An 11,413-nucleotide genomic window follows, 5' to 3' on the forward strand; every position below is an offset into this window, starting at 1 on the left:
GAAGGGACTTGTCTTATCTCAAATGAGACGTTGGATTGTGGACTTTTGAGTTAATGTTGGAATGGGTTAAGACTTTGGAGGACTATTGGGAAGGCATGAATGGATTTTGCAATGTGAGAAAGACATGAGATTTGGGAGGGGCCAGGGCAGAATAATACGGTTTGGCTCTGTGTCCCCACCCAAATCTCATATTGAAATGTAATTCTTAATGCTGGAGGTGGGGCCTAGTGGGAGGTGATTTGATCATGGGGGTGGTTTCTCGTGGTTTATCATCATCCCCCCTTAGTACTGCATAGTGACAGATTTCTTACAAGATTTGGTTGTTTAAAGATGAGTAGCACCTTTCTCCCACTTCTTCCTGCTTCTGGCCATGTGAAGTGCCAGCTCCTCCTTCACCTTCCACCATGATTTTAAGTTTCCTGAGGACTCCCAAGAAGATGAGCGGACACATCATGCTTTTTGTACAGCCTGCAGAACCATGAGCCAATGAAATCCCTTAACTTTATAAATTACCCAATCTCTGGTATTTCTTCATAGCAGTGAAAGAATGAACTAATACACCGAGAGGATTTATTGCCAGTAGGTCTTCACTTCAAAAAATACCATAACACTTACACTCTCCCAAGACTAAACCAGGAAGAAGTTGAATCCCTGAATAGACCAATAGCAGGCTCTGACATTGAGGCAATAATTAATAGCCTACCAACCAAAAAAAGTCCAAGACCAGACAGAGTCACAGCCGAATTCTACCAGAGGTACAAGGAGGAGTTGGTACCATTCCTTCTGAAAATGTTCCAATCAATAGAAAAAGAGGGAATCCTCCCTAACTCATTTTATGAGGCCAACATCATCCTGATACCAAAGCCTGACAGAGATACAACAAGAAAGGAGAATTTTAGACCAATATCCCTGATGAACATCGATGCAAAAATCCTCAATAAAATACTGGCAAACCAAATCCAACAGCACATCAAAAAGCTTACCCACCATGATCAAGTGGGCTTCATCCCTGGGATTCGAGGCTGGTTCAACACATGCAAGTCAATAAACATAATCCAGCATATAAACAGAACCAAAGACAAAAACCACATGATTATCTCAATAGATGCAGAAAAGGCTTTTGACAAAATTCAACAGCCCTTCATGCTAAAAACTCTCAATAAATTCAGTATTGATGGGACGTATCTCAAAATAATAAGAGCTATTTATGACACACCCACAGCCAATATCATACTGAATGGGCAAAAACTGGAACCATTCCCATTGAAAACTGGCACAAGACAGGGATGCCCTCTCTCACCACTCCTATTCAACATAGTGTTGGAAGTTCTGGCTAGGGCAATCAGGCAAGAGAAAGAAATCAAGGGTATTCAGTTAGGAAAAGAAGTCGTCAAATTGTCCCTGTTTGCAGATGACATGATTGTATATTTAGAAAACCCCACCATCTCAGCCCAAAATCTCCTTAAGCTGATAAGCAACTTCAGCAAAGTCTCAGGATACAAAATCAATGTGCAAAAATCACAAGCATTCTTATACACCATTAACAGACAAAGGGAGTTCATGAATGAACTCCCATCCACAATAGCTTCAAAGAGAATAAAATACCAAGGAATCCAACTTACAAAGGATGTAAAGGACCTCTCCAAGGAGAACTACAAACCACTGCTCAGTGAAATAAAAGAGGACACAAACAAATGGAAGAACATACTATGCTCATGGATAGGAAGAATCAATATTGTGAAAATGGCCATACTGCCCAAGGTAATTTGTAAATTCAATGCCATCCTCAATAAGCTACCAATGACTTTCCTCACAGAATGGGAAAAAAACTTCTTTAAAGTTCATATGGAACCAAAAAAGACCCCACATTGCCAAGACAATCCTAAGCCAAAAGAACAAAGCTGGAGGCATCACGCTACCTGACTTCAAACTATACTACAAGGCTACAGTAACCAAAACAGCATGGTACTGGTACCAAAACAGAGACATAGACCAATGGAACAGAACAGAGTCCTCAGAAATAATACCACACATCTACAGCCATCTGATCTTTGACAAACCTGACAAAAACAAGAAATGGGGAAAGGATTTCCTATTTAATAAATGGTATTGGGAAAATTGGCTAGCCATAAGTAGAAAGCTGAAACTGGATCCTTTCCTTATTCCTTATACAAAAATTAATTCAAGATGGATTAGAGACTTAAATGTTAGACCTAAAACCATAAAAACCCTAGAAGAAAATCTAGGTAATACCATTCAGGACATAGGCATGGGCAAGGACTTCATGTCTAAAACACCAAAAGCAACAGCAACAAAAGCCAAAATTGACAAATGGGATCTAATTAAACTAAAGAGCTTCTGCACAGCCAAAGAAACTACCATCAGAGTGAACAGGCAACCTACAGAATGGGAGAACATTTTTGCAATCTACTCATCTGATGAAGGGCTAATATCCAGAACCTATAAAGAACTCAATCAAATTTACAAGAAAAAAAACAAACAACCCCATCAAAAAGGGGGCACAGGATATGAACAGACACTTCTCAAAAGAAGACATTCATACAGCCAACAGACACATGAAAAATGCTCATCATCGCTCGCCATCAGAGAAATGCAAATCAAAACTACAATGAGACACCATCTCACACCAGTTAGAATGGCAATCATTAAAAAAATCAGGAAACAACAGGTGCTGGAGAGGATGTGGAGAAATAGGAACACTTTTACACTGTTGGTGGTACTGTAAACTAGTTCAACCATTGCGGAAAATAGTGTGGCGATTCCTCAAAGATCTAGAACTAGAAATACCATTTGACCCAGCCATCCCATTACTGGGGATATACCCAAAGGATTATAAGTCATGCTGCTATAAAGACACATGCACACGTATGTTTATTGCGGCACTATTCAATAGCAAAGACTTGGAATCAACCCAAATGTCCATCAGTGACAGACTGGATTAAGAAAATGTGGCACATATACACCATGGAACACTGCAGCCATAAAAAAGCATGAATTTTTGTCCTTTGTAGGGACATGGATGCAGTTGGAAACCATCATTCTCAGCAAACTATTGCAAGAACAGAAAACCAAACACTGCATGTTCTCACTCATAGGTGGGAATTGAACAATGAGATCACTTGGACACAGGAAGGGGAACATCACACAACGGGTCCTATTGTGGGGAGGGAGGGGGGAGGGACAGCATTAGGAGATATACCTAATGTAAATGACGAGTTAATGGGTGCAGCACACCAACATAGCACATGTATACATATGTAACAAGCCTGCACATTGTGCACATGTACCCTAGAACTTAAAGTATAATAAAAAAATATCACACACACAAAAAAAGTCATAAGAAGTTCTTCAGACAGAAAGAAATTATTAGCAGATGAAAACTTGGAGTAACACAGTAGAATAAAGAATATCAGAACATAGAATACTTTATTTCCTTATTTAAAAAATCTCTTCAAAAGATAATTGATTACTTAAAGCAGAAAACAATATTGTTATAAGATTTGTAACATGTCAAAATAATAGATGACAGCAGCATAATGGATATAATAGGAAAACAATAGTAAACTGTTTCAAGACTTTTATATCACATGTAATGAGGTGTAACATAATATGAAGGTTAACTGTGACAGGTTAAACATGCACCTTTTAAATCCTAGCGCAACTGCTGAAAGTATAAATCAAAGAGCAGAAGCTGATAAACCAATAGTGGAGATAAAAGAAATTTATAAAAATAAACTAAAATGAAAAAAGGAAATGAGGAAAACAGAGACAAATATAGCTAGAACAAATAGAAAATAAGTAGAAAGTCTTCAGATTTAATGCCAGCTGCACCAATCATATATCCACTAAAGGAAAAAGAAAACAATTTAATTAAAAGGAATAGATTGTCAAACTGGATAAAAAGAAAGCAAAATCCAACTATATGTTGTCTACAGCAAACAACTTTAAAAATAAATATAGTTTTATATATATATGTAGACAGACATAGACATAGATGCAAAAAGCTATACTATGAAAACACTCATAATGAGAAAGCTAAAGTGGCTATATTAATATTAGACAAAGTAGCCTTCAGAAAGAAATAAAATTAGGAATAAAGAGAGACATTTTATAATTATAAAGAAGACGTAACAATCACATATATTATATATACATTATATTACATATATAAATATAAAATATATATGCACCTCCCAATAAAGAGCTTCGAATACCTACAGGAAAACCTGACAAAATTGAAAGAAGAAATAAATAAATCCACAATTGTAGTTGGACATTTCAACATTCCTCTCCCAGATGCTGATGTAAACAACAATGGAAAATCAATAATAATATAAATGATTTAAAACATTATCACCATCTTACCTAACTTTCACAGAACACTGAACTAACAACTGTAAAATACGGAGTTTTATTAAGTGCATGTGGAATATTCCCCATGATAGGGCATATGCTGGAACATAAAACAAGTCTTAAATTTTAAAGGAATAAACTAATACAGAGTAGGTTCTCTTATCACAATGAAATTAATTTAGAAATTAATAACAGAAAGCTACCTCTAAAATCCCCAAATATTTAGAAATTAAAAACCGCAGTTGAATATTATATTAGAAATCCCAGTTAATGAAACAAATAACAAATAATACATGCAGTAGAATAGAAGAAACCAAATTTCAGATAAATTAAACTAACCATTAGACAAATAGGAATGTCATGAAGATTCCTGCAAGTAAGATCAGTATACAAAATTCAAACGCATTCCTATACATATTCATGACTAATAATAAAATTTACTAGAAATAAAAGATTTTATTCCAGTAGTAATAAAAATTATGAAGTATGTAGAGATAACTGTAACAAATCCTATACACAGTAAAACATAGTAGGTTGGAATAAACAAAGAGATATGCTAAGTTCATGAGTGAGATGGCCCAATATCCTAAAAATGTTAATTTAAAATGTTTCTAAAAAGAAGGAGATGAAAGAAGGGAAAGGGGAAGGGGAAAAGGAAGAAGGGGAAAGAGAAGGAGGAAGAGGAAGAGGAGAAAGGAGGAGAAGGAAAAAGAAGAGGAGGAGGATAAGGAAGAAGAAATCAACACTTTCAAATCGATTTCCTGATAAGGAATCTTATGGAATTTGACAATTTATGCATAAGAGAAAAGGACAAAAAACAGCTAATACAATTTTAAGGACTAACAACTTCTGGGTAATTGCTCACCATAGCAAAACTTACATTTCTATCATAATTAAAACAGCGTAACACTGATGCATGCTAAACAAATAAACAAATTAAAAAGGATAAAAGTCCCAGAAACAGAGCAGTGTACATACAAAAATTAATATATAACTCTGGTGACATTATAAGTAACAAAAGGATAGTCTATTAAGTAAATGATATAGGAAAAATTGGTCAGATAGGCACAAAATAAAAATTGGATCTCTACATCACATTATACACAAAAAATTTAAGCAGAAATAAATTATTTCCTAATTTGTATTAAAATTGGCAAAATAGTATTTATTTAAGAGAAGATAGGATTGGGTAGAATGTCTTTAAAATGATATAAAATCATACAAACCACAAAAACATATTACTAAATATAATAATGTTAATTTTTAAGATGTTTATATTATAACAAAAATTCTCAAGTAAAGTAAAATAAGAGTAATAGACAAAGATGAAACAATTGAAAAACAAAATAAAGTAGTATTGGATTATAATCTAAATATTCATGACTCCACATTGATATAATTCGATGATTGAATAAATAAAATAAATGACGGAAAATAGACAAATCTCCCATGTGAAATAATTCCAAAAGAGATGGAACATAATTTAAGTTTGGAATGTCTACTTTGACTTCTTTCCAAAGGGTTCAGTCAGTATGGAAAGGGAGGAAAAATGATTTGCTTTAGAATGGAAAAATCTGACAAACTCAGCCAGGTGAAGGATGTTAGTATCAACAGTTAATAAGACATGTTGATAATAGGTATCAGTCATATGATGTGATAAGAATGGTATTTTTTGTCTGTGGCTTTCCTTCCCCAAACTCATAAACCCATTTCACCATGAGATAAATATCATGTGAATTTCAGTAGAAGGGCTTCCTACAAAATATTTGACTAGACACCTCAAAATTGTTAAGGGCATCGAAAAAAAAAAACAAAAACAAAAGTCTGAGAAACTCACAGCTAAGAGGAGCCTAAGAGAGACATCACGGCTAAATGTAGTATGAGTATGAGCTATTGGATGGAATCCTGGTACAGAAAAAGAACATTAGGTAAGAAAATTTGAATGAAGTATGGACTTTACTTAATAATAATGTATAATATTGGTTCAATAATTGTGACAAGTGTACCATACTAATGTAAGATATTAATAATAAGGAAAACTAAGTGTGAGTATGTAAGAATTTTCTGTACTATTGTCTTTGTCTATTCAGGCTGCTATAACAAAAACCATAGCTTACATAGTTTACAAACAGCAGAAATGTATTCCTTATAGTTCTGGAAGCTGGAAATGTCAAGATCTTAGGCACAGGCAGATTTGGTGTTTTGTGAGGGCCCGTTTCCTGGTTTGTGGATGGCACATTTTTGTTATGTCCTCACGTGGTGGAAAAGGGACATGGCAGCCCTGTGGAGCCTCTTTTATTAAAAACACTAGCTTTATTTATGAAGGCTCTGCCCTCATGACCTAATAAATTCCCAAAGGCCCCAACTCCTAATACTATCACATTGGTGATTAGGTTTCAACATGTAAATTTGGACACAAACATTCAGACCGTAGCAACTATCTTTGCCTTTTTTTTTTTTTTTTTGTAACTCTAAAATTGTTCTAGCATGAAAGTTTTTCTTAAAAAGAGAAGGTAGCCATAGTGTGGAAGAAATTTTTTGCAACAGGTATAACAGGTAAAGATTAGCATCTAGGATATGTAAAACACTATAACAAATCAATAACTAAAAATCATATAATATGAAAGAAAAATTGGGAAAGCGTATGAACCATCAATTAACAAAATAGGTACCCCTAATAGCAATAAAAATATGAAAAGTATCTTAACCTCACAATTCATAAAGGCAGTACAAATTTATATTACAATGTGATGAAACTACACATACATCATATGATTTAAAATTTTTTAAGTATGACCATGTAGAAGGAGAGGTAGAACAATTACAATTCTCATGCTCTAATTATAGAATGAAAGGTCAAACATGCTAGAAAGTTAATTACATTTAATAGAGTTGAGGACAAACCATGCTTTCAACTCAATAATTCAGCCTCAGTGTATGTATATGATAGAGCAGTTTCTGTCCTACTGGTGATTTCATGCAACTGAGGAATGTGCATCAGCGTTCTAGGGGATACACAGGCATGGTTTTATGGAACCATCTGATATAGTTTGGATTTGGGCAGAGACCCAAATCTTGTGTTGAATAGGAGGAGGGGCTTGGTGGGAGGTGACTGGACCACAGGTGCAGATTTCCCCCCTTGCTGTTCTCATGATGGGCTCTCAAGAGATGTGATCTTTTAAAAGTGTGTGGCACTTCTCTCTGCTCTTTCTCTGTGTCTCTTGCTCCATCATGGTAAGACATGCTTGTTTCTCCTTTGCTTTCTGCTACAAGTTTTCTGAGGCCTCCCAGGCATGCTTCCTGTTAAGCCTGCAGAACTGTGAGTCAATTAAACCTCCTTTCTTCATAAATTACCCAGTCTTAGTCTCAGGTAGCTCTTCATAGCAGTGGGAGAACAGACTAATACACCATCCTTTAGACATTCAACTTCATTTTAGAATTTTTAGAAATGAGTCTTTAGAAAACAGGTTTGCCTTTTTCTTTTCTTTTCTTTTCTTTTTGAGACAGGGTCTTGCTCTGTACCCCAGGCTGTAGTCTCAACCTCCCAGGCTCAACTGATCCTCCCACCTCAGCCTTCCCGGTAGCTGGGACCACAGGTGTGTGCCACCATACCTGGCTAATTTTTTATGTTTTTGTAGAGATAGGGTTTTGCTATGTTATTCAGGCAGGGTTCAAGCCCTTGAGCTCCAGTGAACCTCCCATCTCAGCCTCCCAAAGTGCTAGGATTATAAGCATGAGCCACCATGCTCGACCTACCTATTTTCTTTTCTTACCTACCTCACCTTCACAATCATGGTTTTTTTTTTTTTTAAAGAAAGGGAAACAGTTTCCCTCAGTGAACCTTACTGTGATGACTTGGCCTAGGTCTAAAACAATATCTGCTTGCCAAAGAGACATTTCAAGAATACATAGCTCATGAAAGACAGTCCCAGGACTGCAGACACTAAGCTTGGTTATGAAATATTGAAGGTCAGTGGTTACATTCATCCATGTGACTAGAAGAAGTCAAAGGCTCCGTCTTTATATTTTTAATTTATACTTCTATCTATCTTAGAAATAGAATTAAAAATGAGATGGTTGCCATGGAGATGAGTATGACAGCATATTTATTTGAATTGAAACATAAAGTCATATATTTCTGACAGAAAATAAGTCTGATAGCTGCTTGTTTTGACAATGAAGACTGTGTATCCATTTAAGTTAAATGATACATATTTTCTATCAATCAGATTCACCAAATCTGCTCCGAGGTTTTGACCAAAATATATTTAAAGCATGAATACAAAATATAATATGCTGAAACATGTATCTTTTGCAATTCTTAAATTTGAATTAAAAAATAGATGTTGGACCCTTTTCACAAGATGGCGCCGAAAGCGAAGAAGGAAGCTCCTGCCCCTCCTAAAGCCGAAGCCAAAGCAAAGGCTTTAAAGGCCAAGAAGGCAGTGTTGAAAGGTGTCCACAGCCACAAAAAAAAGAAGATCCGCACGTCACCCACCTTCCGGCGGCCCAAGACACTGCGACTCCGGAGGCAGCCCAAATATCCTCGGAAGAGCGCCCCCAGGAGAAACAAGCTTGACCACTATGCTATCATCAAGTTTCCGCTGACTACTGAGTCTGCCATGAAGAAGATAGAAGACAACAACACACTTGTGTTCATTGTGGATGTTAAAGCCAACAAGCACCAGATTAAACAGGCTGTGAAGAAGCTCTATGACATTGATGTGGCCAAGGTCAACACCCTGATTCGGCCTGATGGAGAGAAAAAGGGTACGTTCGACTGGCTCCTGATTACGACGCTTTGGATGTTGCCAACAAAATTGGGATCATCTAAACTGAGTCCAGCTGCCTAATTCTAAATATATATAAATATATATATATATTTTCAACATAAAAAAAATAAAAAAATAAATAAATAAATAAAAAATAAAAAATAGATGTTAACTTAAAAATGTGTAGGGTGATATGTAGTTTTCAAATAAACTAAATGTCTACCAAAGGGAAACTGAACTAATGAATTCTGGTATATTCAAACAATGTTATAATACATATCATCAGTTAAAATGAATAGATTTACATATATCTTCAAAAACCTCAAAAATAAAGCAAGCTGCAGAATATATTCTTTGAGTATCCTGTCCTCTAGTATTTATTGAGAAGCTATTATATACCAAGCATTATGTTAGGTGCTTGGGATATAGTAATCAACAAACAAAAACTTCTGCTCTTATAAAGTTCACATTTTTCAGAGAAGAAAAAAAACAAGCAATATACAAACAAACAAAATATCAACAAATACACATGATTCTAGAGCTATTTGTCAAATAATGATAAAAATGGGAAGGAAGATAGGGAATGCTAGCATAGGCAGTGTGGGATGAGGTACCAGTCTTAAAAAGGCTGGCGAAAGTCTGTCTCACTGACAAGGTGACAGTTGAAGAAAGACCTGAAATACAGGAGCCAGTAATCCACATGGTCATCTGAAGGAAGTGAGCAATGGGGAAAAGGAACAGGAAGTGGACAGGCCAAATATGGAGGGTTTGAGGAACATTAAGAAGGGTATGCGGCTCATACAGAGTGAGCAAAGGAGGGAAGTAATCAAGGGTCTCGTAGAGGTAAGAGCTTCTAGTTTGTGAATGAGATAGGAGTCACTGGAAGGTTAGAAAATTATCTGATTCCAGTTATTAAAAGATGACTTTTCTTTTTAAGTACCTAAGTTTCAAAAAAAAAAGCTGTAGATGTAGAGGTCAAAAGAGGGAGTACAGTGCTATGATTTGGATATGGCTAATGTGTAATGTTGTACAAAACCTTTCCTATGACATTTATTGATTTCCACTATCTAGAGAGACAACTTTGAGTGGAGAGCGAGGAGATGGGAGTAACATGTCAACTATATCAACATTGAAGTGTATAATCATACCAGGCCAACTATGTGTGTGTGTGTGTGTGCGTGCCAGTGAGCTATGAAGATAGATTTTAAAAAGAGTGGCAAACAACACTATCTTACACAAACTCTTTCAGAATACAGAAGATACTACCAGATAATTTTATGTAATCTTGATAACAAAATCTAGCAATAACATTACAAGAAAGAAAAATGCAGTTCAATACCTTTAATAACATACTTGCAAAAAAATTCTTAATAGCAAATTAAATTCAATAATTTGTTAAAAGGATTATATACTACAACCAGGGCTGTAAGTGTGTATTTAATATTAAAAATCTATAAATATAAGTTGCCTTATTAACAGGAAAGACAAATAATCATGAACATTTTAATAGATATAGAAAAAGTGATTAAATTGAGTATTTATGGTTAAAAAACAAAAAACCTTATTAAATTAAACAAATTAAAAATAGAGTGGTCCTCTTTTAATCTAAGAAATAGTATCTACAAAAACATCCTACATAAAACATTATATTTAATAATGAATTATTGAAAACTTTTCTCTTGAGAACAGTCATAAGGAAAGGATGCTGCATATCATCATTCTTTTTCAATATCACACTGGAGACCATAGTCAGTGAAATAAGACAAGAAAATTAAATAAAAGGCATTTAATTTAGAAAATAAAAACAAAATTTTGTTGCTATTGGAGGATATGCTTGTGTATAAAGAAGATCCAAAAGAGTCTACAAACTGTAAGAAATGAATTGAACAATATCACTGGGCACAAGGCCAACAGATAAAAATTGTATATCTATATGCTAGCCACTAGCAACAAACCATCATAAAATTTAAAATGTAAAATAATATAATTTTCAAAAGCACTGAAAGTCAGAAACGTAGAAATCAATCTAGTAATTGATGTGCCAGACCTCTGCATACAGCACCATAAAATATTACTGAGGAAGAGTAAAGGAGACCTAAACATATAAAAGATAAAGCATATTCATGAATTGGATAACTGTTTTAGAGACAGAAGTTCTCTATTTAGTCAGTAGATTCATCACAAACCCAACTAAAATTTCAAAAGGTTGGTTTGTGAAAGTTGACAAGATGATTCTAATATTTATATGGACATACAAAGGTCTAAGA

At 35.0% G+C, this 11,413-nt stretch overlaps 1 pseudogene across 1 annotated transcript; it reads left to right on the plus strand.

Annotated features, from left to right (window-relative positions):
• Positions 1–8,728: 8,728 nt before the first annotated feature.
• LOC112634815 lies at positions 8,729–9,231 on the plus strand (annotated as a pseudogene). Its single transcript, XR_003121827.1, has one exon. The product of XR_003121827.1 is annotated as a 60S ribosomal protein L23a pseudogene (transcript).
• The last annotated feature ends 2,182 nt before the right edge of the window (positions 9,232–11,413 follow it).

The sequence above is a fragment of the Theropithecus gelada genome, chromosome 1 (assembly GCF_003255815.1).
Source record: "Theropithecus gelada isolate Dixy chromosome 1, Tgel_1.0, whole genome shotgun sequence".
NCBI classification, from domain to species: domain Eukaryota; kingdom Metazoa; phylum Chordata; class Mammalia; order Primates; family Cercopithecidae; genus Theropithecus; species Theropithecus gelada.